This window comes from Papio anubis, chromosome 19 (genome assembly GCF_008728515.1).
Source record: "Papio anubis isolate 15944 chromosome 19, Panubis1.0, whole genome shotgun sequence".
NCBI classification, from domain to species: domain Eukaryota; kingdom Metazoa; phylum Chordata; class Mammalia; order Primates; family Cercopithecidae; genus Papio; species Papio anubis.
Window position 1 is genome coordinate 58980633 of NC_044994.1, and position 25014 is coordinate 59005646.

A 25014-nucleotide genomic window follows, 5' to 3' on the forward strand; every position below is an offset into this window, starting at 1 on the left:
CATAAATAAACAAATGCAGACCAATCAACTTCAGGTTGTGTTATCGAATCACTATTTGTAAACTGGCATCTTCTGGGTACTGGCCATTTTATCACATACATTACAATAACTAAAATACCAATATAGCAATTCTTATTTCTGTAGTGTCTAATGTTTATTAGTCTGTCTTCTCTTGCACTTTACCAAAACACTTAATATTGCCTTAAAATATATTAAAATATCTTTTTTCCAACATGCTTTTTCTAATAATTTGTAGTTCTGGTAATTGGAGAAACACTTTATCAATTTAAGAAGAAAATCATATTTTATTTTATTTTATTTTATTTCCAACTTTTCTTTCAATTTCAGGGGATACATGTATGGACTTATTACATGGGTAAACTGTGTGTCACTGGGGTTTGGTGTACAGATTATTTTGTCTCCTAAGTGGACAGCATAGCACCTGATAGGTAGTTGATCCTCACCCTCTTCCCATCCTCCAACCTCAAGTAGGCCCTACTGTGCATTGTTTTCTTCTTTGTATCCATGTATACTCAGTGTTTAGCTCCCACTTATAAGTGAGAACATGCAGCAATTGGTTTTCTGTTCCTGCATTATTTTGCATAGGATAATGGCCTCCAGCTCCATTCATGTTTTCATTCATTTTGTTCATTTTTTCATTTGTTTCATAGTATTTCATGGTGTATGTATACCATATTCTCATTATCCATTCTACCACTGATGAGCATCTAGATTGATTCCATGTCTTTGCAATTGTGAATAGTGCTGCAGTTAACATGTGCATACATGTGTCTTTATGGTAGGAAAATTTATATCGTTTTAGTTATGCACTCAGTAATGGGATTGTTGGGTCAAGTGGTACTCTGTTTGAAGTTCTTGGAGAAATCTCCAAACTGCTTTCTATAGTGGCTGAACTAATTTATATTTCCACCAGCAGTGTATAAACGTTCCCTTTAATCGGCAACCTTACCAGCATCCTTTGACTTTATAATAATAGACATTCTGGCTGGTGTGAGATGGTATCTCATTGTGGTTTTTATTTGCATTTCTCTAATGATTAGTGACATTGAGAATTTTTCATGTTTGTTTGCACACGTATATCTTCTTTTGACCAGTGTCTGTTCACGTCCCTTGCCCATTTTTTAATGGGATTGTTTGTTTTTTCTTGTTGATATGTCTAAGTTCCTTATAGAATATGGATATTAGACATTCATCAGATGCATAGTTTGTAAATATTTTCTCCCATTCTGTAGGCTGTTTTCCATGTTGATAATTTCTTTTGCAGTTTAGAAGCTCTTTAGTTTAATTGGGTTCCACTTGTCAATTTTTGTCTTTGTTGTAATTGCTTGGGAGTCTTCATGATAAAATTTTTGTCAGAGCCTAAGCCCAGAATGCTATTTCCTGGGTTTTCTTCTAGGGTTTTTATAGTTTTAGCTTTTACATTTAAGTCCTTAGACCATCTGAGGTGATTTTTGTATGTGGTGAAAGAAAGAGGTCTATTTTCAGTCTTTTGCATATGGCTAGCAACTTATCGTAGTACCATTTATTAAAAAGAGGGTCCCTTCCCCCATTGCTTGACATTGTCAAATTGATATTGTTGGTGTACAGAAGAGCCGATGGTTGTAGGTGTGACTTTATTTCTAGGTTCTCTATTCTATTCTATTTGCCTAGATGTCTGATTTTATACCAGTAGTATGCTGTTTTGGTTATGGTAACCTTGTAGTATAATTTGAAGTCTGGCAATGTAATTCGTTTGACTTTGTTGTTTTTGCATAGCATAGCTTTGGTTAGTCACACTCTTTTCTGATTCCTTATGAATTTTAGATTAGTTTTTTCTAATTCTGTGAAGAATGTCATTGATAGTGTAATAGAAATAGCATTGAATCTGCAAATTGTTTTGGGCAGTATGGCCATTTTAACAATACTGATTATTCCTATCCATGAGCATGGAAGGTTTTCCCATCTGTGTTGTCTCTGATTTCTTACATCTGTGTTTTGTAATTCTCATTGTAAAAATCTTTCACCTCGCTGGTTAGCTGTATTCCTTGATATTTTGTTTGTTTGTTTATTTATTTATTATTGTGGCCATTGTGAATAGAATTGTGTACTTGATTTGGCTCTCAGCTTGGATGTCATCGGTTTAAAGAAATGGTACTAACATTTGTACATTGTTTTTGTATCTTGAAACTCAGTTGGAGTTGTTTATAATATCTCGGAGACTTGGGCACAGACTGTGAGGTTTTCTAGGTTTAGAATCATATCGTCTGTGAAGAGAGTCAGTTTGACTTCTTATCTTCCTAATTGGGTACTTTTTTTTTTTTTTTCTCTTGTCTGATTACTCTGGCTGGAACTTCCAGAACTATGTTGAATATGAGTGATGAGAGTGGACATCCTTGCCTCATTTTGATTCTCAGGAGGAATGCTTCCAGGTTTTATCCATTAAATATGAAGTTAGCTGTGATTTTGTCACAAATGGTGTTTATTATTTTAAGCTATATTTCTTTGATCCTTGTTTGTTGACGGAATATAACATGAAGAGGTATTGGGATTTATTGAAGGCCTTTTCTGTATTTATTGAGATTATGATGTGGTTTTTGCTTTTAGTTCTGTTAATGTGTTGAATTGTATTTATTGATTTGTGTATGTTGAAACAACCTTGCATCCTAGGAAAAAAACCTACTTGATTGTGCTGGAATAGCTTTTTAATGTGCTGCTAGATTTAGTTTACTAGTATTTTGTTGAGGATTTTTGCATGTATGTTCAATCTTATGTATTATTTCAAATAACCAACTTTTGGTTTCATTGATCTTTTGTGTAGTTTATCATGTCTATGTTTCAGTCAATTCAGCTCTGATATTGGTTATTTCTTTTCTTCTGCTGGCTTTGGGGTTGGTGGGTTATTGATTTTCTAGTTACTCTAGGTGTGATGTTAGGTTGTTAATTTGAGGCCTTTCTAACTTTCTGCTGTGGATGCTTAGCACTAAAAACTTTCCTCTTATCACTGCTTTAGCTTTGTCCCAGATGCTCTGGAATGTTGTATCTTTGCTTTTAGTAGTTTCAAGAGGTTTCTTGTTTTCTGCCTGAACTTCATTTTTCACCCAAAAGTCATTCAGGAGCAGGTTGTTTAATTTTCATGTAATTGTATGTGCTGTTGTCTGAGAGTGTGGTTAGTGTGATTTCAGTGTTTTTGAACTTGTTAAGAATTGCTTTATGGCCAAGTGTGTGGTTCATTTTATCATATGTGCCACATGCAGAATAATGTATATTCTGTTTTGGGTGGGGTGTTCTGTAGATATCTGTTCAGTCTATTTGATCAAGTGTTGAGTTTAAGTCTCAAATGTCTTTGTTAGTTATCTGCTTCAATATCTAACACTGCTTCAGCCTTCAGTAGCTGGGATTACTATTATCATTGTTTGGTTATCTAAGTCCCTTAATAGGTCTTTGATATGGTTTGGCTCTATGTCCTCACCCAAATCTCATTTCTAATCGTCATACCCATGTGTCAAGGGAAGGACCTGGTGGGAGGTGATTGGATCATTGGGATGGTTCCCCCATGCTGTTCTCATGATACTGAGTGAGTTCTCATGAGATCTGATAGTTTAAAAGTGGAACTTCTTCCTTTGGTTTTGCTCTCTCTCTCTCTTCTGCCACCTTGTGAAAAAGGTGCTTCCTTCTCCTTACAAGTGTTCTGAGGTCTCCTCAGCCATGTGGAATTATGATTTAATTAAACCTCTTGTCTTTAGAGATTACCAAGTCTCAGATGGTTGTTTATAGCAGTGTGAAAGCAGACATATAAAATGCAGTCATAATTTTGTAGATAGTGTATTGATAAATAGTTATTTCTTGGATAAAGAAGATTTTTTATGTGCAACTGCAATAAGATCGCTAAGATTAACTTTATAATTGGCTCAATAGAAACATCATTATGTCAAATTAAAAAAGCATAGTATAAAATGTAACACATGAGTTAAACTTCACTAAAATTTGAGATTTGAAAATTTGACATTCTATTTTCTTTATTTTGCTTATGTTCTTTTTCTAACTTTTTAATTTTATTTAATTTTTTTTTTTTGAGACAGGGTCTTGTTCAGTCACTCAGACTGAGTGTAGTGGCATGATCATGGCTTACTGCAGCTTTGGCCTTCTGGTCTCAAGTAATCTTCTCACCTCAGTCTCCTCAGTAGCTGGGAATACAGGCGTGTGCCACCATACTCAGATATTTTTTTAAAAAATATATTTTGAAGAAACAGGTTCTCACAATGTTGTTCAGGCTTGTCTCAAACTCCTGGCCTCCAGCAATCCTCCCGCTTCAGCCTCCCAAAGTGCAGGGATTACAGGCATGAGCCACCACACCTGGCCTTGACATTCTAAACATAAAATTATTTTTTACAAATCAAAATAAGTGTTACAAAAGTTTCACTTAAAAATGAGTTATGTTTGTGGGTAATTAACTTCAAAAAGCAAGTGACTCATGAATGTATTTATAACCTCACTAGTAAACTAAGAAATTAAGATTAAATAAAAAATACACCATAAACAATATTCTGTTTTGGGAAATATTTTGAGGAAGATACTATATAGATGTAAATTTTCTGGAAAAAAAAATCTCGATTTGGTCATATCTATCAAGTACTTTGGACAACAGGATCATCAAGAAATCTCCTCTTAAATTATCCTCTAATAACATAGTTATAGATTATTTTAAAACTTCCTGTGCCATGATGTTCACTAATTACAATGTATTGTATAAAATTTGATGAATAAAATAAAATAAATAAAAGAAGAGCAGTTCAATATTTAAATTACAGTATTCATTAACTTTTTTATACAATATATTGTTGTTTCATTAGAAAGCAATTTTATTTCCATGATAGGTAGAACATACTGGATAAAAAATAATGTTAAGGTATTAACTATACAAAAAGTATGTGTGGGCTCAGTGTGGTGGCTCACGCCTGTAATCCCAGCACTTTGGGAGGCCAAGGTGGGTGGATCACCTGAGGTCAGGAGTTCAAAACCAGCCTAACCAACATGGTGGAACCCCATCTCTACTATAAATACAAAAATTATCTGGGTGTGGTCGTGGGCCACTGTAATTCCAGCTACTTGGGGGGCTGAGGCAGGAGAATCACTTGAACCCGGGAGGCAGAATTTGCAGTGAACCAAAATCCAGCCATTGCACTCCAAACTGGGTGACAAGAGCAAAACTCTGTCTCAAGAAAAAAGAAAAAAAAAGTGTACGTGTGTGTGTAGAAAAAGAAACTGGAAAAAATTATAAAAGTATACACATGTTTAGTCGGGATTTAAATTTCTTTACAGTCAAAAATAATATTTTTCTATAATAAAGGTATTCTACATTCATAATTGCAGTATCCTTATAAAAGAACCTCAAGAATTTAAATGCAGCAGCCAGCCTAAAACAATCAGCAGTCAGCGGTCAGGAAGTATGCAAATTTAACTATCAAAATAAAAAATGAGGCCAAATCAGGTGCAAAGTAGTTAAAAAAAATCAAGAAAATGGCAGTCATAGCTATTAATCAAAAATCAAGAAAACTGAGTAGAACAGATAAAATACACTAAAAAGGAACTGAATTTTCTCGAGACTGCTGTTGTTTTAAACAGAAGGTGTATTGTTATTTCTTCCACATGTGGAAAATAGTGAGTCAAATTAAGGAGTAATAATTAACGCAGTGTGTTTGCAGTGTGCTTCATGTATAAAACAACAAATTAGTTAGATATTGTAAATAATTTTTAATTTTGAAAAATGTTACGCATTGTTTGATTAAAATAAATTCAAGCATAATAGGCTTATTCATTTCTATATTGAAAAAATACATATATTCTAAACGTAATTACAGGAAGAATAAAATCACACAAATTTACAACACCCTATTTTGAACTATTTCAATAATTTTAAAGTGTTTCTTTATACCCTTTTGAAATGATGTTTTCATCAGTTTTAAATTAATTTTAATTATCCAGTTACTGAAGGTTCATATGCTGTTTCTTTTCAAACTTAGTATTACAATATTTATTTAACACGTATGACATTTTGTAGCCTTGACAACCATCATATGGAATAATGGTGAATAATCTTCCAAATGATTTATTCTTCTATATTTCTTATTGTATCTACTATGCAGTTTTTATGTTGTAAATGGAACATATATGTTTAAATCTGCCAAGATATTTATATTTATAATTAGCTAAATGCTTTCATATATTTATATTTATAATTTATAATTAAGTATATGCTTTTTAGATCCCAGATTTTATTTTAGATACCAGATATATAAATATAAGTATTTACATTTTAAAATATTTAAATATTTATATATAAATACATAATTTTTATTTTTAATTGTTTCTAGCTTTACTAGGGTATAATTGATAAGTTAGGTTTTTATGAATTCGACATTTACAGCATGATAATTTAATAGACATATGTATTATAAAATGATTGCTCCAATCAATTTAATTAACACATCCATAGCTCCCACACCTATTTCCATTTTCTGTGAAGATGTGTGGTTAGGATACTTATGATCTACTCCCTTAACAAATTCCAAGTAGACAATATAGCATTATTAATTACAGTCACCATGTTCTACATGAGATCTCCAGAACTCACTCATAACTGAGTATTTGTACTCTTTGACCAACATCTCTCTATTTCCCCCATCTCCTAGCTCCTGGTAATCACTATACTATTCTCTGCTTCTATGAGTTTGTGTCTGATAAGAGATTCATATACAAAATATATAAGGAACTCTCAACTGCAAAAATCAAATAACATAGTTAAAAGAATTCATTAAATAGGTTGAACACATGTGGCAATATTTTTTCTGAGATTGGTGCAATTTATAAAACTAGCATTAGTATCTGAACAACTATTTTACTGCAGCTTTACAAAATATTTATATGTATTTTTCACTCTGTTAATAGAATCACTGAAAGTAATCTGAAGTTCAATTGAATATTTCTCATGTAACGCGAAGGTGACCTATATATAATTAATTCACTTAAGTATCAAATACTTGTGCCAATCAGATGGGCACAGGTTATAAGTCTTGAACATGATATTTTTTCTCATGAAAATTATTGTCTTATAATTCTAACTATAGTGACACCATCTAACATTTATTGACTTATTAAATGAGCCAAACAATGATTTAACCACTTTACCTACATTAATCCATTGGCCTTCAAAGTTATTTTCAGAAACAAATAATATTTATTTCTCACTTTTATGATGAAGGCTGTGGCACAGGTAGGTTAAATAATTTACTTAAGGTCATAATTCACATAAACAGCCAAATGAAATTCAAAAGTGATCACGAAGAAAGGAATTTAACAAGGAATAAACATGTTCACTAGAGCTTATATAAGCCATGTAGAAATCAGGAGGATTCTATGAGAGAGACTCTCAGGGAAAAAGCATTGTGTAATCAGTGAAGGTCTGTGTATAAATGATATGTAACCTCAGACCTGATATATGAGAGGAAGCCATTCTTATCTGAGTAAAGGAGAGACGAGCAGACCCCAAGTGAAGACCTTGAGAGATGAAAACAAAAAAACAACAAAACAAAACAAAGTTGGCCTATTTTGCTTTGTAGAATATCTCTCAAGTGACTTGCTCATTGAAATATACTTTTAAATACTTTTCATTTTTATACTAACCCAGAAAATCATTTCTTGTATTTTAATACCAAATTAGAGGCAGAAGAATAAGTGATTATCAAAATAAAAATCAAGGTACTATTAACTAACAAACTCCTATTTTTAAAATTTTGTATAATGTCTTTTTCAAATAAATTTGAGCATTTTCAACAATTTAAAATGAGGACTTGAATTCAGAGCTTCAGGAATTTTGCATTTCCTATATTAAATAATTGTGTCTTCTCAACTTTTGCATATTTTCCGCTCTATAAAATTAATAAATATTAAATATGAAGCTGCATGGCAGAGTATATCTTCATAATATTTATTTAGAAATCTCTGGAGAAGAGAGTGAAGAATAGTATTTAAAACTTTTAAGCTTATTTTTATTGGTTAATATTTTATGCTTTTGAAATATTTAATCAATGTAAATTTCTTATCTTTTAATTTATATTAGCAGCTTTATTGAGATATACTTCACATATCTTACAATTAATTATTTAAAATCTACACTTCAATAGTTTTGCTGTGATCACGGATATGTGTAACCATCACCACAGACAATTTTTGAACATTTTCTTCTCCTTCTCACCCAAACTAATGCTAATCTACATTCTGCCTCTATAGATTTCCCTGTTCTGGACTTTCACATGAACAGAATGATGTGGTAGAGCTGGCTTCTTTCACTTAGCATCAGGTTGTCAATGTTTATCCACGTGTAGCATGTATCAATACTTCATTTATTTTTTATGGTCAAATGCTCTTCCAGTGTGCATTTACAGCACACTTCATTTATCCATTTGTCTACAGACAATCATCTGGGTTTAATATACCTTTTGGCTATTATGAATAATGCTGCCATAAACATCAATGCACAAGTTTTCGTGTGAGCAGAGTTGTCATTTCTCTTGTGTGTGTGTATATATATGAATGAAAATATGGGGGTCACATGGTAACTCTATTTAATAATTTAAGGAAGTCACATTGTTTTACAAAGTAGTTGCACCATTTTCAACGCTTGTTTTCTGACTTTTTGATTCTAGTCATTCTAATGCTTATAAAATAGTATCTCATTGTGATCATAGCTGGCATTCCCCTGCTGACTAATGAACATTAACATCTTTTTATTTACTTTCTGACAGTTTTATCTCTTTCTTAAGGAATTATCTATTCAGATCTGTTGTCCATTTTTAATTTTTTTCTTTTTATGATTGAGTTGAAATATGTTTTTTATATATATTCTGGATGCAGTTCCCTTATTAGATATAGGTTTGCAAGTCTTTTCTCCCATTCTATAAGCTGTCTTTCTGTCTTTTCATCATATTGGTTCTATCTTTTGAAACACTAAAGCTTTTAATTTAAATAATGTTCAATTTATGGTTTTTTCTTTTATTTTTCTTCTTGCACATGCTTTTGGTGTCATGTTGAAGAATTCTTTGTCAAATCCAGTGGCATCAAAATTTGCACTAACGGTTTCTTCTAAAAGTTTTGTAGTTTTTGCTCTGATATTTAGGTCTTTATTCCAATTTGAGTTAATTTTGAGTTAATATAGAATAAAGTAAGCATCCAGCTTTATTCTTCTGCATATAACTTTCCAATTGTCAGCACCATTTACTTAAAAGGTTATTCCTTGCACGCTGAATGGTCTTAGTACTCTTTGAACATACATATTTACGTTTAAGCATAAATATTTGCATTTATTTCTAGGCTGTTCATTTTTACCCCACTGATCTACAAGGCTAATCTTGTGTCGATTCTGTTCCTTTGTGGTAAGTTTTGACATAAGGAATTGTGAGACCTACTTCTTACCTCTTCTTTTTAGATTGTTTTGGCTACTATGGGTCCCTTTCCATTCCATACAAATTTTAGAATTAGCTTTTAATTACACTTCAGTTCGTATTCTGATGGTGTTTGTGCCAAGTTTATTAAATATAATCAGTCTGCAGAATATTGCCATCTTAACAACTTTAAATTTGATTTATAAGGATGACTTCTTAAAATGTATTTAGATCTTTTTAAAAATTTATTTCTATCTTCTTTAATTTATTTCAACAATTTTTGATAGTTTTCAGTGCATCTTTACACTTCATTTGTTAAATTTATTGTTATATATTTTATTGTTTTTGATGCTATTGTAAATTAAAATTATTTACTTACATTTTTAGATTATATGTTTATTTTTGAAGCATTCTTATAACTACCTCATCTAATTTTATTATCCTAAAAATAATTTTTCATATTTTCAACTGCATGATTTTTACATTAAAGGAATACATGTAGAAGATACAAGATAAATATTTAAATAATAAAAAGAAAGCAGAGAAGAAAATAATTTATAAGCAATTTAAATAAGGAAAACACAATTTATAAAATATCTTCTGTATGTTAAACATAGGCATATGAGAAAAAAAAAAATTCTTGACCTCAATGAGTCCACAAAATTTGTTTACCTAGAAGACACCTACATTTATTCAAATTAGAGAAAAGTTTATATAATTGTGTTAAATTATTTTTATAGCACAAATACCACTTTAAAAGTGCAGAGAAGAGACCAATTAATGTGGTATAAAATATATATAAGACTTTGGAGGAAAATAAAGCTAGAAGCAGCAGCGAAAACAACAGGGATGCTAGTCTGTTGAATGAAATAGATGAGGGCACAGATGCAAGAACTGTTACATGCTATTTCTGCAAACTGTATGTTTCACCATTTGACAGGAGCAGCAGTAGTGAATAATTAAACAAAGACCTGATAATGTATAGAGCTTAAGCACTGTGACTAAGCAAGACTATTAAAATATAATAATGGCAGTGTTCGGTATAAGACACTTGTTCGTGTCCAGAAGAGATTAAATAAATAAAAAATAGGTGGCACGAAAATAGGATAGAACTGAGAGGCCAAATGAGTTTCATTAGAACATCAGAGATATGGCATTAGGAGGGTAGCAGTGGAAATAAGAAAGTGTTGTATAAAACACAGAGACTTTGACCTTAATAAAACTCTTCCAGAATGACTCATTAAACCACTTATGAATTAACTCGTTGTTCAGACCTTATAAATAATTAACATATTTCTTAAAATACTGCTCATTCCATTTCAGAGTTAAGACAGAAATGGCATAAAAGTATTCCAGCATTGAGTTCTAAGAAGTGTCTTAATGCTGCTCATCGCCTTCCTATCACCTCCGTTTCTGGTACTCTGACAGGCTGAAACATTGTATGAGTAGCTTTGACATCTTTTCTTCCAACTAAAAGTTTCATAGAAGTTTTTTTCTTACTTTTCAGCAGCAAAATTAATTTTTAAAATAGTAAGAAAATAAGTCCATTCTCAAGAGAATTCAGGTATTCTTTTTCCATAGTAATGGACTTCTAGTTTCTGAAGGAAGAGTTTTCAATTTCTATTTTTCTGTGTTATCATTTGATTAAAAAGTTGTTAAAAGTTTTCTTCAGAATTCTATTTCTAAACTTAGCCAAGACTTTTTTTTGTAAAATGATCCTCACTCGTAGACAGCATAAATCTGAAATTTATGTTGTTGAAAGCTAGTATTAACACTATTAAGTTTAACATTCCCGATTGTTTCTATTTTCATTTTGTTAATAAAGTCTTACATGGAAAAAAGTGAGGAGGGGTTTTGTAAAAAAACAATTGAAATCAAATTTATTGATTTTCTCTTATGCTGTGTGCTTTTTGTTTCCTGTCTGTTAAATCTTTGCCTAATTCAGATTACAAATATACATAAAGAAATTCAGGTCTGTGATCCATATAACATTGATTTTTGAACATGAATAGAGGTAAGAGTTGATATTCACTTTTTTCCCAAATTATATTCAATTGTTCCAACATGATTTCTTGAAAAAAATCAAATTCTCTTAACAAATTCTGCCACTAGACACTATTACACATTTAATACAGTCTCTAAGTTTCTTACGTTTTACTTCTATTTTAGCTCTCTCTTTTTTTTCTGTTAATATTGTTGTATATTTTACTTCTACATACTTACAAATTTTCAAAGATATTATTTTTATGTTAAAAAATTAAAGATTGTTTAAAAGTTTACACGTAACAAAAATGTACTTCATATTTGTCAGCATATGTTTTGTTCTTGGCCCTCTCTGTTTCTGTGTGGAAGTCCTACTTTCTATCTGATATCATTTTCCCTCTGCCTATGAAAATTTCCCTAATATTTCTTATAATAAAGTTTAAATAAAATTAATTATCTCATGATTTGTCTGTTAGATAATGCCTTTATTTTGACTATGTTTCTGGAAGATATATGTAGATAGTATAAAATTCTGGATTTGTAGTATTTTTTTTTTTAATTTAAAGATGTCCCTCATTGACTTGGTAGTGTGGTATGCACAAAGAACTGCTACCACTCTTTTCATTATTCCTCAGTATATAATGTTTCTTTTTTATCCAACATCCTTTAATATATTTTTATATCCAACATCCTTTATTTTTTTTTTTAATTTTGGTTTTCAGAGTTTTGACTCTCTCATGCCATTTTATTTAATCAGTCATTCATTCATTCACTCATTCATTATATTGCTTGGAGGTTCTCTGATCTTATTGGAATTGTGAGTTGTTTTTTTTTTTTTAAGTATCTTATTGTTTTTGGAAGATTCTTGAGAATGTGGGGATAGCCAAAGATTTCTTATGTAGAATACATAAAGCATGAACACAATGAAAAAAATTAGAAATTGACAAATTTGTTAAGAGTAACAAACGCTGGCCTTTGGAAAAACACTACTAAGTGAGGCAAAACCTAAGTCATGAATGGGGAACAGTCTTGTACTGTAATTTGAAAATGTGATAAACTTTCCCAAAAAAAGATAATATAAATAACTGAGAGCACATGAAATGTTGCTCAGCCACATTTATTATAGAAGGATAAATTAAAACCACAACACAGTATCACACTCACTAGAATGAATGAAATTTTAAAAGCTTAGAAGAAAAGATATGAACAAACTGGACCTTTCATATATTTCTGTCAATATAAAATTGAGTACTTTATCAAAGATGATTGCCATATTCTAAAAATTCAATATACACATGCCACTCAGGAATTTCACTCTTTGGTATGCACAAAAGAGAAATGAAAACAGACCTCCATTCAACACAGAATTTGATATAATCTTATTAATGGCCCCTAACTGGAAACAACCCAAATATCTACCAATGAGCAAATACTTAAACAAAATGTGATATTCATAAAATTGATTACTACTCATTAATAAACAGCATGAAACTACTAGTACGTGTAACCACTAGATGAATTTTAAACACATTATGCTGACTGGAAGAAGCCAGACATGAAAGAGTATACATACTATGACTCACTTTATATGTATCACCAGAAAAGACAAATCTAACCGATGATGACAAAAATAGATCAGTTTTTGCTGAGGCCAGAAATGGAATAGAACTTACACAAAACATTTAAGTTAGTTAAATGTAACTAACAAAATAAACATTTTATGTTGATGAAGCTGCTCAATATCTTGATTATGTTTGTGGATATACGGGTGTATATATTTGTCAAAACTCATTAAAGTGTGTAATTAAATGGTTTTTATTGTTATGTAAATTGTACCTAAATGAAATAAATTTACAAAATCTGTGTGTACACATTTTGATACTCTATTGATTTTATACATATACACACACATACATATATATATACACACACGTATATATATACACACACATACACACACACAATGTTGACTATTTCAGTCAGAACCAATTAATTTATTCTATTGATAATTCTATCACTATGAAAACCAAATGGGTTATCACTCAAAAGCTGATCCCTTTTCAACCAACTTTTACTTTTCCTCACACCGGTGACATTCTCTTTCACTCTGTAAATTTCACTTTCTAAAACTAATGGATGCTTTTTCTGGGCTTCATTCTTTAAAAAAAAAAGAAACAATCTATACAAATGTGTTTACTCATTTTCCTATTTAATGAGGGAAAAGTAGATATAGAAAATGTCAAAGGAAATATTAAACAAGTAGGTAGGATTCTAAAACAGATTGAGGAAAGGGCGGGGAAATTATTGACTATTTCACAAAGAAAAAAATTAAGGTTTGTTCTTATCTTGACAAGATGTACAGGAAAGAAGAAATTAGGTAAAGAATAGCAACCTAGTGACAAAGAGATAGATACTCTACAGCAGTAATAAAGGGTGAATATATTTTTAAAAATTGAAAGAACGTAATTAATATAAATACATTTTCTTTTCAGAAAATCCTGAGGCTTCCATATGACGTACAGACAAACAGCAATAAGACGTGGGGCATTCACTCTTAGAAACTTCTGCTGAAGTTGTGCTGACTGTATGGTAAGGGCTCTGATCTGACGTACCACCAGTCAGTTGTGGCTCCTTGGTCAAGTTGCCTACCCTGTCTGGGATAATGTTATTTCGTCTTCCATTGAAGGGGAGAGATGTTTTCTTTGAGTCAGGTAAAAATGTTAAAATAAATGTTATGTAAAGAAAAACTTCATTAATTATGGGAAAATAAATCAAAATTTCTACAAATCTTACCTTTCTTTTTCTACAGTAAATTTAGTTGCAATAGGAGATAGTCAAATATAACATGTAGCTTTGCTCAGAAAGACATCTTATTTTTAAAGTTTGATTATTAACAGATGCATTTTATTTTTCCTTACTAAACATTTAAGATTCATTTTTACAAATAGTTAAATTAAAATTTTTATAGGTCCAGTTTTTAAAAGAGCTTTATTCTTTAAGATGATAGTTGCCTTTTTATGTATTTGCATGCAGTATTATAATAAAATGGTGGTCGCTTTTGCTGCAGACACTGTTATGTGTTCTGAATGCTCAGTAATATATTCATATAATAGCTAAAATATTACTGTATTCTTAACTGCCAATGAATAAAATGACGGCAAATTTAGAACCTTTGCTGTAGGAGTTTCTAGATCTTGGATATTTAGGTCTAGTCACTCACTAGGATGATATCTTAATCTACAGATTATTAGATTGACATTATAATGAGATTTTGACAAGAAATCCAAGGTGCCACCTAACAGGTCAACATTTAATTTTCAAGTTCAGTATCAATAATGCAATTGTTGTACTTCAAAGAGGGAATTGACCTCAATATTGGCATACATACTTATTTCTAGTACTAGATTTTACTAGGGAATAAAATATATTTAATGACTATTACATCTGCTTAATTGTATCACAGTATAAGTAAAGAAAGATGGTTTGGGGTTGATATGGGAAGGTGGGAAGGATATTCGTTGCCTATTGGTGGTCTAACTAATTGCCACAAGCTTTGCACCTTAAACAACAGAGATTTACAGTTCGGTGGGCAGGAGCTCTAACAGGGCTATCACTGGACTAACTTCAAGGTGTCAGCAAGGCTGTGTTCATTCCACAGGTTTCAGAGGAACATATGTTTCCTTGCCTTTTCTCCAGCTTCTAGAAACTGTCTAATACTTAGCTCATGGCACCGCACATCACATCACCTTTTCTGACTGATACTCTTGACTTAACTTTTATAAAGCTGCTTTTAGTTACAGTGGATTCCAGGATAATTTCATCTTAAAATCTCTAACTTAATCTCACCCGTAAAGTTCCATTTACCACGTAAGATAATATACTCACAACCTCTTGGGATTAGGGGATGGACATCTATGGAATGCCATTGCTTTGCCTACTACAGAAATAAAATAATCCACCATGAAGTTAAGAATAAGAAAGTCTGAAAAATGATCCATTTGGCCTCTCTCTGCCAGAATCATAGCGATGTCTATGCATGTGTGGGACACAACTATATAACTGAATTTATTTGGCCTTTTAAGATCTCAATTTATTCATAGTAAAATTTTGGATGACACTTGAATTTTATTAGGAGAGTACAACTTGTGAGTGAGTTATCTGTCACTGAGTTAATTGTCACTGAAAGTGTTTTCACAAATATTTAAAGAAGATTCACACTTAGGTGGGAAGGGTAGACTAGAAGATCAATATAAAATGTTACATCCAATGATTTCTGAGATTTATTATTAACTTCTATTATATGATTTGTGGATATCAACTGGTTTGATGAAAAACATTACTTTGAAAAACTTAACTAAATGGTTACTACCACATGATTTCTTTATTTTTTATGATGTGATTAGTTGTTAAAATACACCACTTGGGGCCAGCCACAGTGGCTTACGCTTGTAATTGCAGCACTTCGGGAGGCCAAGGTGGGCAGATCACGTGAGGTCAGGAATTCGAGACCAGCCTGGCCAACATGGTGAAACCCTATCTCTACTAAAAGTACAAAAATTAGCTGGGCGTGGTGGCGGGCGCTGTAATCCCAGCTACTCAGGAGGCTGAGGCAGTAGAATCTCTTGAACCCGGGAGGCGGAGGTTGCAGTGAGCCAAGGTCGTGCCACTGCACTCCATCCTGGGCGTCAAGAGACAGACTCCGTCTCTAAATAAATAAATAAAGTAAATATACCACTTGGAAAAGTGGGTATGGAAATATTGCTTTTTAGATGTGTTAATGCTAAAAGTACCTATTCTAATGAGTGAGCTATCAATCATCACAGAAAGTATGACTTCTTCCCTTTATTTTCTACCTTTATTCCCTTTATTTTCTACTTTTCTTCCCTTTATCTTTCTAAATTTATCTACCATTACATTTAATGTGGTTTAACTGAATATCTGCACAGCATATTATGTGCAAAGCCTTGTTGTAAGCACTGTGAGGGAGCGTAGAAATGAAAATACATGGTGATTCATATCCCAAGAGATTAGAATCACAATTTGCATGCCTATTCATAAAACAGAAACTCAGTCCCTCCTTCTTCTGATTAATCAGTCAGTATTACAAAACAAAAAGTGCAGTAACTATCAGAATTGCTTTAGCTATTTCTTAGATTGTTGTGAGCTAACTTCATGTTATCTGTCTCACTTTTAGAAATGGAATTTAGATTAACAAAGTTTACAGTTTAAAATTATTATCTACACTTCTATTAAAATATATGATCGTACTAATTTTGTCAGATTCAAGAAGGATGTTTTGTGAAACCCATAAGTGGGAAAATAGATATAAATACAAAATTAGAGTTAATACTATATTTTATATGAGTTTATTCTAGTAGCAAAGCTTAATAATTGTTACAAAGTATTGTATCTTCAGGATTCTAACAATTATTTCAATAACTCATTGTGAAACATTTCTCTAGTGAATCTTACAATAAAATTTCACATAATTTTTAATTAATTTTTACATGTTTAAAAACGTTTATCTTTAAACATTTTTATTTATTTTTTAAATTAAAACGAGTGTAAATCTTTAACTTTAATTATTAACATATTATATTTCATTTTATTTTTTCTGCATTACAAAAACCTTGCTTCCAAGGAAAACAAACAATAAAGAACAACATTTGTAAAAAAGTACACATTTAAAACATCAAAACTGATCGTTAGTTCCTCTGCATGCTGCTGTTGACTCTCTGGAGGCTGAAGACTTAAATGACACTGATTATACCTGTTACTCTAATGCATTATTCATGAAATTGGTGATGGAACATCTTGAAACAGCCTGTCATTTTCCATTACATTCCATCAAAGAACCATATGCTGCTCTCACAGTGTATTGATACTGAGGCATACATAACATACTCAGAAAAGCATATGGAGGCATTATGGGCTTTCTGATGAGCCTTTGAAAATACTTATTCAGTGCTTTGAATGGCTTATGTGATTATGTAATGCTTTGACTACCAAATTTCAACAAAGGAGGCAATAGGTAGCTATCCCCTCAGCAACATTCTGGCCTATTACTAATTATGAACCTTAAGGCTTCAGACGACTGAAGCTTTATTGACCTTTTTCCTCAGCTTTCAAATGGGGTTAACAAGGTGGTCATGAAAATGAAATATAATAAAACTACGTAAATCCTGTCAGTGTCTATCAGAATAATGACGGTCAATACGTGCTAACTGTATTCACTGGATTTCTAGCCTGCAGACAGTTAAGAACAGAGGCATAAAGTAATGTTCAAAGAGGTAAAAGATGCTTTACAATTACAATTAACAGAAAGTATACATGTTGGTTTTATTGGGGAGCAATCAACATTTACTTATTTCTTTTCCACGACTTACAATGTTAGCCAATACACCATTTATTTAATATGTAAAGTATCCTCATGGACATAAGTTTTGACGAATTTTTAAACCTAGCATCTTTCAGCTATCCTGGAGACTTTCTTCTGGTTTATCAGTGCCATGTGCTATTGGATGATAACATTTAATTCTATGTCTGTATTACCCTGAAAATGTGATGCTACATTTTTATCGGCGGGAAACACAGTCAGAGCAGGTCTTGGTTATTAAGAAAGAAAACTTATTTCTCTTCACCCTTCTTTTGATGATGAGTTAATAATGGTTGCAAATAATTCATATGCAGCTGGCCCTCTACCTAAGCACATTAAAGATTTACTGGTTTAAGATTAGGGATATAGTCAATGTCTTCAGACATGCAATATCCTTAAAACTTAGCAGAGTTATCACAACTTTGCATTTTGGGGATATTCTCATTACTTTTGTAGGAAAAATTGAATATAATCTCACCATATGGGAGACATAAAATCTAAAAATAAACAGACTAATTTCTTTAGAATGACAATGTGGAAAGACAACTTATCTGCTAATAATCCAAAGCTCAAATGGTGGATTTGCAGAGTTAATAGGTTAAAATCAGAGGATAAGTACTTGATTTTGGAAAAAAATACTTGGATTTTGAGTTTAAGACCAGCCTGGCTTCTAATAGAAAAAACGTTTGAAAAAATAAATTTTAAAATGAGGAAGGCAACATTAATGAAATTACAAATAGTATTTATAGCATTTTTTCACTAAAAACTGTTACTCTGAATCACTGGCATTTACCAGACAGATTAGGGAGTTATGGCTCAACTTGATATAAAGACAATGGATTGTTTACCAATCTTTGACAATGTAATTGACCCCAGAGAATCTATATATATTGAAATGTATTTTATTTAAAAAGTGATTTTAAAGTTATTATATTCAATTATCATAAAGTGAAAGAAAATATTGTATTTTAACGTCATGATGCATAGTAAGAATAACATAACTAGAGGCAAGAAACAATGAATGTATATGTCTATATATATACGTGTGTATACACATCTATTACATTATATATAGTAATATACATTATAATACATAACACATCACAATATAACATTATAATATATAACATGTGCAATACATATATGTTATATGTACTGAATATATTATGACTGAATATATATTAGGAGGTTGCAAAAATGGCAAAAACCACAATTACTTTTGCACCAACCTAATATATTCACCGCATTTTTTTTCTGAGACTAAAACAAGAGATAAGAGAGCTCAACTTGTTTTAAGAAGTAAGCATCACACCTCCTCCTATATATATATATATAAAAAATATACAATTTATATAAATTATATACAAATTAAATATATATATGAATGTGTGTGAATGTGTGTGTATATACATGTACACATTTACCTTGTAAATTTGTTCATAATGTGTTTTATAGTACAGAAATTTGTAATTATTTCATACTTGGAGCAGTCTTTTATTTTGTTATTTTAGCCTGCAGACTAATCCTTAGAAAGTCTGACTCAATATTTGCAATTCTATTAAAAATTGTTCTGTGTTATATTACTGAAATGTTTCAATTTTTTTAGTTTAACCTGTATATTAACTGGATATTATTTTTTAGAAAACATAGATGAACTAATCAAAGTTAATTTTTCTTCATAGTCACTTTGTGGACTTTGAGTTCTGTTTAACAAATTAATGTTTCATCATAATAAATTGCATTTAACATAAAGTATAATGTTATTACCTACTTGATCAGTACTCTCTGAGATATCACAATTCATATATTTTCAAATTAATCCTAATATGCATTAGAAAAACAAATTAAATTTATTTTTATATAAATTCATATTTTATATAAAGAAGTAATAAATCAAAAACATTTCACAAGCATTTTGACAAATTGCATTGTATAAGACAGTAATTAGAAAAAAATTGCATTGCATAAGACAGTAATTAGAATGTTTTTAAGTAATCTTTCATTTAATTTTATTTTTTTCAGCTTTGACTTGTAGTTTTCGCATGTGGCCACTTTCTTTATGATATTCTTCTCAAATGCTGCTGGTTGTTATGCTGTTCATTTTATTTGGCTGTTCTGTGTAAGGTAACATGCTTCTAATGTTTGTGTAGAAAGACAGAGATACGGAGCCAGGATTTATTTCTCAGAAGATGTTTTATATAATAGTGATAGCCCCTTTATGATTTGGCTGTATTTCCACCCAAATCTCAACTTGAATAGTATCCCCCAGAATTTCCACGTGTTGTGGGAGGGACCCAGGGGGAGTTAATTGAATCATAGGGGCTGATCTTTCCTGTGCTATTCTCGTGATAGTAAATAAGTCTGACAAGATCTGATGGGCTTATCAGGGGTTTCTGCTTTTGCTTCTTCCTCATTTTTCTCTTGCTGCCACCATGTAAGAAGTGCCTTTCACCTCCCGCCATGTTTCTGAGGCCTCCCCAGCCATGTGTAACTGTAAGTCCAATTAAACCTCTTTTTCTTCCCAGTCTCAGGTGTGTCTTTATCAGCAGTGTGAAAACAAACTAATACAGCCCCCATTCATTCTGGCAGTCAGTGGCTACTTTCTGACATTTTCCTGCCTTTTTGACCGCTGAGTGTAAACTCACTGCTATATTTTGAGATCATACATTAAAGTTGCCTACGTTACAGCCTTATTTTCATGACGAATGTTGGGTATTTCCATATGCCTCTCTCTGCAATTATGTAAGTTATTAAATGTTTTTTTCTCTTGTATTTTGTTAACATGAAGATCTTCATTGAATGATTTAAAAATATTAAGCTAACCTCATAATCTCAAGATAACACCAACTTGGTCATAATGTATTATTCTTTGCATATATTGTTGTATTTATTTTGACAATATTTTCTCAATTTTTAGATCTACATTCATGAAGAATGTTAGTATATAATATCTTTTGTATTGCTATATCAATGATCACTATGAGGATTAAGTTGACATCTTAAAACAAGTTAGAATATTTCCCTACTCCATGTTGTCTGAGAAACTTGTTTAATATTTTTGTTTAATTTCTTTAAATATTTAATAAAATTTACCAGGAAAAAGTTGAGATTTGGATTTTAAGTCAGAATTTAATTTATTTAATATATGTTGGGTTATTTATATTTGATTTATATTGTGTCTTTTTATGATAAAATACATAAAACAAAGTTTTCCATATTACCATATTTCCATACAATTTTAAAGTGTATGAATGAGTAGAATGTAGTGTATTCACAATGTTGTTCCACAATATTTTCAACACTCCAAAAGGAAACCTCATATCCATGAACCACTCACTCCCTATTCTCTCCTCAACCCAGCCCCAGACAGACTTTAACTTGGTTGCTGTAGCCTTTGGTCATCTTCCAGAGTCTGACAACATTGATTGTGAAAATTTTGCTTGATTCTTTGATGTTAAGGACAGGCCTGTGTTTCCATTTTTCCACAAGTATTTCTTGACTTTAATTTCAATAATAATAATATCTCACTTTTCAGAAATCATTAGAATTTAGAGTCTAATTTTATTTTTTTATTTTAATTCTTATAGTAACTATGTGAGTTTCATTTAATGAAACCCAATAAAAATTAATGAAACCCAATTTCTGTGAGATTGAGATTTGTATGTAGAGACAAATGAAAGAGGAAAATGAATTACATTTATGGGGTATCTCCTATGTGCTAAAGATTATACTAGGAGATGTACATTGTTTCTTTTATTTATTTATAACATGGAATTTAAATGGATTTCAATTCCAGAATTTTCATACAACTTTAACACAACTTCCTCCTAAACAATAAATTTCTTTTGAGCAATACCTAGCTTTCAACTTGTTTTCATGAAATAGGTATAATTTGCATTGTATAATTAAGAAACTAATGTACACATATGTGGAAGGTTATCATGTCTTGATCACGAGGGGAAGATGAAAACTTAGTGAAGTTAGAGTTTAAATGTACATCTTTTGACTCCTAAAAAAGTGCAGTTTCTACTTCACCATCATGATTTTCTGTGCACTTTTGCACATGCACGGATGTAGGTATCCCACAACACATCTACAAGCCACTTACATCCTAAGCCTTACAAAGAACGTTCATGTACATTGATGTAATCAGTTGACTGACTAAGATGCCGTTGGGTCTTCTGGCTTTAAGGGGGCTTTACTTAAAAAAAAAAAAAAAAGAAAGTAGTTCCTCCTATGTTCTGCATTTCTTCCTTCATTCTATATATCATTACTTAGAAGAGTAAAAATGGCCGAATCTGCCATTAGGCAATGAGTGATGATGGACCAACACTATTGTTATGCTAACAACATTTCTTTGCTTTGCGATAACAAGATTTGTCCAAGAGTTGCGTGTATAAGTTTAACAGTAGCTAATTATCACTGAATTTTTCAGGGAATTTATGTCACTGAATATTGAATAATTTCTACACTTGATCTTAGCCAAAAGGCCGAGAAGCGATAAATATTGAATAATTTCTAAGAAAAAAAAAGCGGCACATAACTTGAAATATACTTGTTTGATATTTGATAGTCTTTATAGGGTACTCTTTTTTCAAACCAAAGTGGGGAAGAAAAGCTTTTGATTTCTAATTTGATTTTGAAGTGGTAATGCCTCAGCCAGTAAAAGTGTCAGCTTCATGGTGTGTAATGTAGTGATGAACATGAAATGTAATAGTGAAAAGATGTTTCTTGGGCTCTTCATTATAAATATTGTATAAATGTTGACCTCTACCCAGCCCCTTGGAGATTTAGGTGTCTGTTTGAATATCCTAGACGGATTTTGTCATATCACTATATTCTCATATGTGCCTTTTGAAATTGTGCTCTTAAAAATGACACCGTTTATGAGACTCATAAAGAATATGAGTTCTCTGGAGTTTTAGGTGATTCTAGTGAAATATTGAAAAGCATGCCATATTAAATATACTAGCACTAGAACTTTCCTCAAGGCAGTTAGATAAGAGGTTTAAGAAGTATTTAAACATCAAATCAGCTAGCCCTCTAAGTACCTCCTAAATATAGAAGAGGGAATACATGGAGATTTTAGTATTTAACTAACTTGCATTCAAATGATTGTGTTTCTACTTCAAATAGCTTTTAAGATATTTTCCTTAATTTTTTTCATAAAACTTCATCATTTAATGAAATTAAGCAATGGGTAACATTTATGAAACTAGTCTTTTCCCCTTCAATGTATTATCCCTTCTTTTGCTCTTATGTTAAGCTTATTAATGCCATAAGAAGTGGAACAATGAGAGATATTATAGAAATCTTTCAAACCAGAAAGCTACTTAAACACTATTTTTATTGAAATGATACTGTGTCAAGTGGTGTCAGCACTTTTGAGGTCAGAAGCAGAGGTAATAGACAGATAACCTCATCTTAATCATAAGGTATTTTGGACATATATCTTAGTACATAGCATTTCCTTATCCTTTCTAATTCTTTAGCTTAATTTTCCAGTGTTCCAATAAATCCTGTGAGGTTCAGTCCCCTTCTAATAAATGTTTTCTATAATTAAGTAGAGTTTCTATTTAGAAACAAGAAACCTGATTAGTCAGGATATTTTATTATTAAAGAGGTTCGGATAAATATGTTAAAATTAGAAAATGAATCCTTGATCCAATTGGGGCTGAAGGCAAATGCAAACCAGCTAAGAATCAAATTCTGGAATATTGCACACTTGGTATGCAATAGCACGATGACTAATGATATTATTTCTTAGAGTAACCTGTAGTAAATTCTCCACTGAAGACAAAGCTTTGAGAATCCATCAAGAATTACGTATCTGTGGATGAGGTGGTTGAATAACCATAAATAAAAGAAATAATAAACTTAAATCACAAAATTCTTAACATAAGGAATAGTAGAAACCACAGAGGATTTTCATTTTCAGTGCTCTAATATTGTAGGTAGGTAAATACTGTACCTGCATCAATTTATATCTAAAGGATGCAAAAATTCTAAATACTAAAGGATACAGAAAATTTACAACTTCATCAGGTCTCCTATGTGAAAGCTTTGGTATTTATCAGGTAAGAGACTATGACAATAACAGAAGAGATATTTCTGAAGACCTAAAGTTTTTCTGGGTCCAAAATCCAGCAAAGTTTTCTTGGCAACTGAAGAAAATTATTTTTCGAGTGACAACTCTGTTCTTGTCTTAACTGAATATTACCACCCAAGTGGATTCTTTGAAATAGAAAACTATTTGCCTTCCTGAAAGCTCCTCTACTGTGTGTAGACCTATAGACTCAGACTTGGTTTAGATAAAAAAAAAATCTTAAAGAGGCAATTCCAAATTAAAGATTTGTAGAAGTCTTTCATCCCATAAGAGCTGCAGAGATTTCCTAATTTAAATTGCAAACAATTTAAGAAAAATGTGTGATTTAAAAGGAAGAATTGAGTCCAGATAGGGATAAATTGTCCACGTGATTTCACTAGTTAGAGGAAATGAATTGAACCTTCTAGCTTAAGAAGCTAGTACTGGTTTTACATTGTTTAAGTTTTTTTTCTTAAAAGTGTTTTTTTGTAATATGAATCATGGAGTTGTTTATGTATATGTTAAGAATAAATGCTAAATAATATGATGTCAAAAAAATCTTTGGTGTACAGTAAAGAAAGTAATCTAGTAATCCATGAAGGCAGATTTATGGTTTTGATATATTAAGAGCTACTCATACAAGGACTCGTAAATATCAGCAAAATTTCTTAGGGGCTTTTCTCAAATACATTGGTTAGGGAAAGACCACCCTATTTCAGATAACTTTGTTGAGGTTTTTGTTTTCTGTTGGTTTATTCTGTCCTGATATTGGGTGGTGATGTTGCAGTTTCATGGACTTTACCATTTCGGTGGGGATGAGAGGTACTTCTTCATCACAGACTACGTAACAGTTTGGGGTTCCTCTTTTTAATGGATCAATCAACAACACAAAGATCCGTGTCAGTGAGGTGGCTAACCATAACAATCAATAAAAAGGAAATACCAATGCACTAGTGAAAGTATCATGAGTAGAATGTAGATATTTAACTGGAATGTCTGCTTGTACCATAGAACCCAATGTTAAATGTCAATGAAAAATTTTGAGATTATTTTAATGTAGTCCATAGACGAACTAGTTAAAATACATTGACTCGGTTAGATGCTAAATAAAGACAAAAGGACAGAGAAGTAAA

The 25014-nt window shown here is 31.5% G+C and overlaps 1 non-coding gene across 1 annotated transcript; it reads right to left on the reverse strand.

The window, feature by feature from the left end:
* Window positions 1-22106: 22106 nt before the first annotated feature.
* LOC116271561 lies at window positions 22107-22298 on the reverse strand. The gene has a single exon (XR_004180180.1). It is a non-coding gene; the product is annotated as a U2 spliceosomal RNA (small nuclear RNA).
* Window positions 22299-25014: the final 2716 nt, after the last annotated feature.